General features: G+C 48.1%; 1 pseudogene; it reads right to left on the reverse strand.

Moving 5' to 3' along the window:
- Positions 1-5,573: 5,573 nt before the first annotated feature.
- Positions 5,574-6,763, reverse strand: LOC136552314 (cis-prenyltransferase 4, chloroplastic-like; annotated as a pseudogene).
- Between the last annotated feature and the right edge of the window lie 537 nt (positions 6,764-7,300).

Consider the following 7,300-nt stretch of genomic DNA (forward strand, 5'->3'; position numbering starts at 1 on the left):
CAGAGCGTATTAATATGCTCACCTAAGAGCATGCTAGCTACAACTGGAGTATCTGGACGAGTACTCGACTGGCGAGACTTCTTGACCGTAGATGGAGCAGAAGAAGAACTATCCGCTCGCCCCCTCTTTCTGAAAGTACGAGGAGCTCGAGGAACTAGACGAGGAACATACTCTTCATATACGTCAGAAAATGCGGAAGAAACACCAAGAAGCATCATGGTAGTCTGAAACTTACTAGTCAAGGACACCCCAGCAAAACTACCCCTAGCCTCCACATTTGCAGGGAGATCATCAAGGGGAATTGGATCAGTGAAATTACGCCCCAATTCCTATAAAAGAGTAAAACAACAAAGACAAGGAAGATTAAGCAAAAGTGGATACAATGAAAGAGAATCAAAAGTACCCGCATAAAGAAAAGAACAACTCACAGCAGGGGGTGGGTTCTTAGCGCTGTACTCAAGGACAGCAAGCGGAACGATGCTGACTCCTTTCAGCATCTTCTGGAGACGCTCGAGCACCTCCTCGTCGGTCAACTCAAGGGCAGGGACCATACGAGAAGGGTCCTTCGCCCCAGAGTACTCAAAACCATAATGTTCACGCTCCTTCAAAGGTTGAACTCGGTGGCGAAGAAAACTTGAAATAATCCCGAAGCCGGTCAAGCCTTGCTGTTTGAGAGTGCAAATCCTCTTGAGAAAAGGCTTGATCGTCTAGAACTCAGCAGTCGTCACAAGGTTCTTTTCCCATCGGTCATTAACCAAGGGACCAGATCTAGAGTGAACGGAAAGAGGAGGAATCAAGTTGGCAGCATAAAACCAGTCAGCACGCCAATCCCTCACAGAATCAACCAGGTCATAGTCAAAGAATTTGCTCTTAAGACCCTAGTGAAACTGGACACCGCAGCCACCAAGAACATTGGTGTCATCACGGCGGGGTTGTGGCTTCAGGCGAAAGAAGCAACGAAAGAGAGAAAGAGAAGGAGGAATTCCAAGGAAGGTTTCACAAAGATGAACGAAAATGGAAAGATGAAGGATAGCATTGGGAGCAAGGTGGTTCAGGCTAATCCCAAAATAGTTAAGAAATCGGTGAAGAAAGGCAGAAGCGGGAAGGCAGACACCGGCACGGATAAAAGAGACGAAAAGAATAATCTCACCAGGACTTAGAGCAGGGACCTGATGCTCGCCTAGAGCTCTCCAATCAGCAAACTCCTTGCTCTAGAGCAGACCATCGCTAATGAGCTCACGAAGCTGATCTTCAGTTGTTGTTGGAGCCGGCCAGATCTTCTAAGCAGCCCTCATCGCCATGAATTCCTGATTTTCAATAATGGAGAGCGATGCTTCCTCATCGACAAAGGTCGCCTGGGACTTGCTCGCGGCTTTCTTCCTACCCATGTACCAGCGGAAGCAAAAAGGCACTAGGGAAAGATGAGGCTCAGACGGCGGCGCTCAGACGACGGCAACAATGGCGGCGGTGGATTTCTGAAAACTAGGGTTTTAAGGCAAAGGCGGAGCAGTAAAGAAGAAGAAGACAAAAGGCCTTTAAATAGATTTTACAGCAGTAAAGCATGGCCCACCAGGCCCGTTAAAACACAGTGTGAGAACGCAACGGTCCATTTACTGACACAGCTAAAATGATGGAAGACACAAATCCACACAACGGTACAGTTTAACGGGTAGATTTCGGACTTATCCATCCAGCAAAATGGTAGAGTTACCATATTGCTGCAAAAAGAACTCATCAGCCATGAAGCAACAGAAGGTTACCCCACAAGGAACATAACAACCCGGTCCTAACATAAACAACTCAGGAATCTCATGGACAACCAGGACATCAGCAGAATAAAGAATGACAACTCAGAAGACAAGATTCTCTCTATTACAAATGACTTCAAAAGATACAGGATTACACATCTTACAAGACCCAACGAACTCGGAACTACGACAGGCAGTAGCAAAAAGGAACCCGGAAACAACTAGGCTCTGGAACGACTACGTGTTTCAAATCGCTACTCGGTAGAACAAACCGCACTCGGCTATACTGTTTTCTTCAAAGGACGGACGCAGTGCATCCAAGGTAGAAATCAGCAGAACGGCAGGACAACATGGAGCAGAGAAGGCCGGCAGGCATCTGTCTACCCAAGTCCGATGTGATGCTGGATATGGTGTTGATTTACACCGGACAGTCTCAAGACAACCGGCGAGGATCAACCCAGAACTGCCAGATGAAGGAACGAAGCCCACATCACAAGACTTCCTCCAATTACCGCCACGTACTTCCTGGTACATTGCTGTTGTGGGATTAGTCTACCCCTAATCCCTATCACAAGACTTCCTCCAGCTACGACAAGATATACAAGAACTACAAAATGCGCCCGGAGGCTGCTCTACTTCACAAACTACCATATTCATGACTACAAAGACTTCAGAACAAGCAACAGAATGCTCAATGAATCAAAACAGCACTCCAAGGGGCTATTTATAGACCCAAGGAGCGGTGCACATGGACCAAGAGCACCAACGGAATAAGCCTAACAAAGGACACAGTAAAAAGGCAGAACTCAATAATGAAAGAGAACTCAGGCATGAAGGAACAGTACTCAACAACAAGTATATTCGGGAGAATATACCAACATTGTACAACCCATGAACAAAAGGCATTTACACTCAACCACCACCATACAGCTACACCTGACAACAGCAGACTCTACATCTGAAAGCAGCAGACTCTACATCTGAAAGCAGCAGACTCTACATCTGACAACAGTAGACTACCAGAGAATATGCCAAGATTCTATATCTGAGTTCTTTTTGAAGAACGCTCGGGGGCTGCAATAGGGGAAGTTTTCAGTTCTTTGAACAACTCAAATTCAAGACCCTCCAACTTTTTATTCCAAATAGCAAGAGGCTCGGGGGCTACACTCAGTGAGTGCACTTTTTTCTTCAAAAAAGCGCACATCACTCAGAAGACTTCTTTAGAACATGAATTTTCAAACAACATAAGGATTCAAGACCCTCCAACTTTTTGTTTCAAATAGCAAGAGGCTCGGGGGCTACACTCAGTGAGTGCACTTTTTCTTAAAAGCGCACGTCATAGAAAAGACTTCTTCAGGGCAGACCACTTCAAGACCTTACGACAAAAAGAACCCGGACCGAGCAATATCCGAGTTCTTTTTGACCTTCAACAAAGAAACAGAGCAGTTTCAAGACAAGATCCTCCAGCTCCTTGTTCCAAATAGCAAGAGGCTCGGGGGCTACACCCAGATGGATGAACTTTTTTAAAAAAAGCACACACCACTCGAAGATCCAAAGAAGCACTACATGGTTTCACTCAAGAAATTACTCGGACAACCCTTGTTCCTACTCGACAGGAGGAACAAGACGAGGCTTCTAGATTTCAACCATAAAGTGCTCGGGGACTTGTCAATGCGGGACCCACAGGATACCCCGTAAGGAAGAGAGAAGATCTAGTCTAACTAGGATTCTTCCCATGTAATCTTAGTAGTAGTATTATTCTGTAATCCTACTAGGAACTCTCATTGTAAACCGACTAGGATTCTGACCTCCTGACTATATAAGGGAGGGTAGGGTTTCTAGAGACGGGACTTTTAGGGACAACACAACACTTTACGATCAATCCAACGCAAAAGGCTAACGCCGACTGGACGTAGGGCTATTACTCGATCTACGATTGAGGGTCCGAACCAGGATAAATCGACTGTCTCTTGCGTTCATCGTCGAGTTCCGCATACGCTGAAGCCCGAACATACTGCCCCGCGAACCCCCGTGGCAGGCTATCGGTGGTCAAACATCGACAACAGCCCCCCACTTTGTCCTCAAAGCATATAGGTTTGTCATCCATTGGTTGTTCTCAAGGTTATATTTTACAATTCCTGCCACTTCTGGATGAACAGAGGCTCTGATCTGTCTTCGTAATACACACATCTCTTAAAATCATGTAAGAATGTGTAAGGATAATTCTTAATTATGCGCCCTAGATGTTTAGCACCATTAAGATAGATATGCACAAATAAAGACAATGGCTTGTATTCTCAATACATAGGCAATTGCTCTTGCCATGGCCGCGTCTTGATCAGTGAAAATTATGCTGGGATGCTGTCCTAACATTGCTGTTACGAAGGTCTCAAAGAGCCAAGCAAATGATTCAATAGTCTCATTGAGTATTAGTGCAGCCCCAAAAATTATTGTTCGCTTGTGATGGTTTATTCCAAGGAGTAGAGCAAATGGCATTTCAAACTTAGTCTGAAATGTGGTGTCAAATGATACAACATCACCAAAGCATGCATAGTCTATAATAGACTGACCATCTACCTAGAAGAAATTAGCTAACCGGTCATCTTCCTCATCTATTTGAGTAGCATAAAAAAATATAGGATCATCTTTCTGCTTATTCTTCAGGTAATCGAACAATGATTGTGCATCATTGGATTCTAAGTACTTCTTGCGCTCATGCCCGATCTCATTATTGCTATCCATCTCTGTGAATGGAACTTTGTCAGGTCGTCCATAAAACTCTTTCATTAACTCATACACCTGGGGTGGACTCATCCCGGCTTCCCTTATCTGACCAATTAGCTGTCACAATGCTAGGACTTCAAGTTGTGCAACTTATTTGGACTAGCAAGATATTGATTGTGATCAAGTACAACCTTTTTCCCTTATCTGATATATAGTTTTATCTACTCGGTGTTTTGTATTGCTCTTTATAATACTATAAATCCAACCTTACCGGCATAGGTATTGTACATCTCATAAGCTTTATCCTCTTAATCGAAAGTCATTCCAACCTCGGGAACAAACAAATTTTGCCCAACTTTATCAACCGCCTGTTATACATTGAGATGGAAATTAAAATTATTTCACAACGGATCTGTTAGACTACTATTAGCAAGATCCCTGATTATCGCTCCTTGATTAGTGCCACAGCCGTGTATGTGCTTGCGACTAGGTCCGATAGACTAGTATTAGCAGCTAGCAGGATCCTGATTATCACTGCTTGACCTGCGCCACAGCCGTGCATTGTGCATGCATGCTACTATTTTAGGTGAGTTCATTCACATATCGTAGCAACCTCCTCCTTATTTTGACCGGATACTGTTTCCATAAGCCGGCATGATTATACAGTAGTAGAAGAGAGGCTGCCAATATATGTACGTTTTGATTCCTGATTAGTCAATCAATGAATTATCTCGTCTATCAGGATCCATACCCAGATAAATTTTGCTTTCCCACAATATTGAAAGCCCTTTGTCGTCCGATCGACGACGTGACTTGGGTCACGACACAGGGGTGAAGGTGTCGCTGCATATCATATCAGAGTCGAAACCATCTGCCTTTGTAGCCACTGCCGAGTGCCGACGAATCAACCCTTGGATCTGCTGGCCGCCGCCAAGGCTCGTGCAGACGAGCGGCCGGTGCCTCCGCTAGGGCAAAACTGGCGAGCACGGAGTCGGGCCTCCTCACACGATATTTTTTTCCCCCACAGTTTTAGCCTAATACTTACAACGGTAAACTAAGTGGGCTCGCTCATCACTCATCCAAATACAGTAGTGTTTTCTAGATCGAGTTGTAAAATTTTTCCAAAACCGGACTTCCAAACAGGCACTTATTGTTTACGGACGCGGAATTCGTTGGCCGAAGCGCCGTTGTCTGGTCTGGTAGGAACGCAACGCCCGGAGGTACTCGTCCTCCCCGAAATCCGGCCACATGACGTCAGAGAAGAAGAGCTCCGAGAACGCGGACTGCCACAGCAGGAAGTTGCTCAGCCTCAGCTCGCCGCTGGTCCTGATATGACCAGGTCGGGGCAGGAGAGCTCGCCGCCGCCGGCGACGCTGGTCCCCATCTTCCCGGCGATGAGCGCCTCGTCGATGTCCTCCGGCCTCAGCAGGTCGCTCTGCACCTCCGTGGCGAGCTCTTAGCACCCCCGCAGTATGTCCCGCCGCCCGCTGTAGCCGATCGCCAGCATCAGGACCATCTCCGAGTTGCTCCGCGTGGCCTCGTAGGCTTCCCTCGCCGCGCGCAGCAAGGACGCTGGCCGTCCCGGCGAGTCGCCGATGAGATGCAGCCGGATTCCCTCCCTGCAGAACTCGTCGACGTTGTCACGGATAAACCCCTAGTACAGCTGCATGAGGAAGTCAATCTCCGCCTGCGAAATTCCAAGAACCGCGCGCGTCAGGCTCCTTTACGTTACAGAAATGTCAGAAAGTGAAGTGAGCTGCTGATGGACGGCGTAGGCGGCAGCCTGGCAGCCAGCCATGGATGATGCATGCCATGGGGCGGGTCATGTTATCGTGGGAGCAGGCGAAGACGGTGAGCGCGCGGATGCCCCACGCTCGCGACAGCCGCACCGTGCGCTCCACCGTGCGCCGCCCCACCGCGTGGCCCTCCGACACCGACAGCCCCCGGGCGCGCGCCCAACGCGCGTGCCCGTCGATCACCAACCCTACGTGCCGCGGCAGCGACTCCGCCCGCACCCCGCTACGGAGGAGGAGCTGGAGCGGCGGCGCCTCGCGATCGGGCGTGACCGGGACCGGGGCCGGGGCGGTGCGCGTGTCCGTGGTCGCTGCGGCCGACAGAGCGAATGGAGACGGCCGGATAATGCGAGCGCGGCGCGAGATGGCGGGTGATGGAGCCCGACGACGATGCCAAGCGGCGGCAGCGGCGGACGGAGAGTGTTGCGCGAGCAGCATAGGCGCGTTCATCATCCTATTCCTATCTGTGGAGAATCCGGTTATAAGTCGTGACTAAAATCTTGCTCACTCTCGAAGTTGATCGCTTGTTCATTTGCCAACAAGATGCTATATACGAAGTCCCAAAGCCTCAATCATGCATGGTAGGTATGTGTGTGTGTGTGTGTGTGTGTGTGTGTGTATCTCGTGGGTTAGAGAAACAAACAACATATGCCATAAGTACGGTGTACCTCGACAGGCAGCACATGAGGACCGAGGAGGTCCGTTCCTACACGCCCCCTCCATTGCCAAAGACATCAACCTCCTCCAATTCCTCCGTGCTATTCGTCTGTCCAACGGGCTCAGTCTCCTCTATGATGCCCACGAAAAACTCTTCTTCACAGGCAAGTCATCGATCTAGGTTAACTCTTCTTCACAGGTAAGTCATCTATCTAGGTTAAAAAAAAAAGACAAGTCATCTATCTGCCGAAGATCAAAATCAAACTTGTAGTCCTCATCAGGATCATCAACAAGCACTTTCATTTTGGCTGAAATGAAATGTCATCCATCGATGGGGTACCATGACTAGAATCAGAAAAGATCACTGAAATTGAAAGG

The sequence above is a fragment of the Miscanthus floridulus genome, chromosome 4 (assembly GCF_019320115.1).
Source record: "Miscanthus floridulus cultivar M001 chromosome 4, ASM1932011v1, whole genome shotgun sequence".
NCBI lineage: Eukaryota > Viridiplantae > Streptophyta > Magnoliopsida > Poales > Poaceae > Miscanthus > Miscanthus floridulus.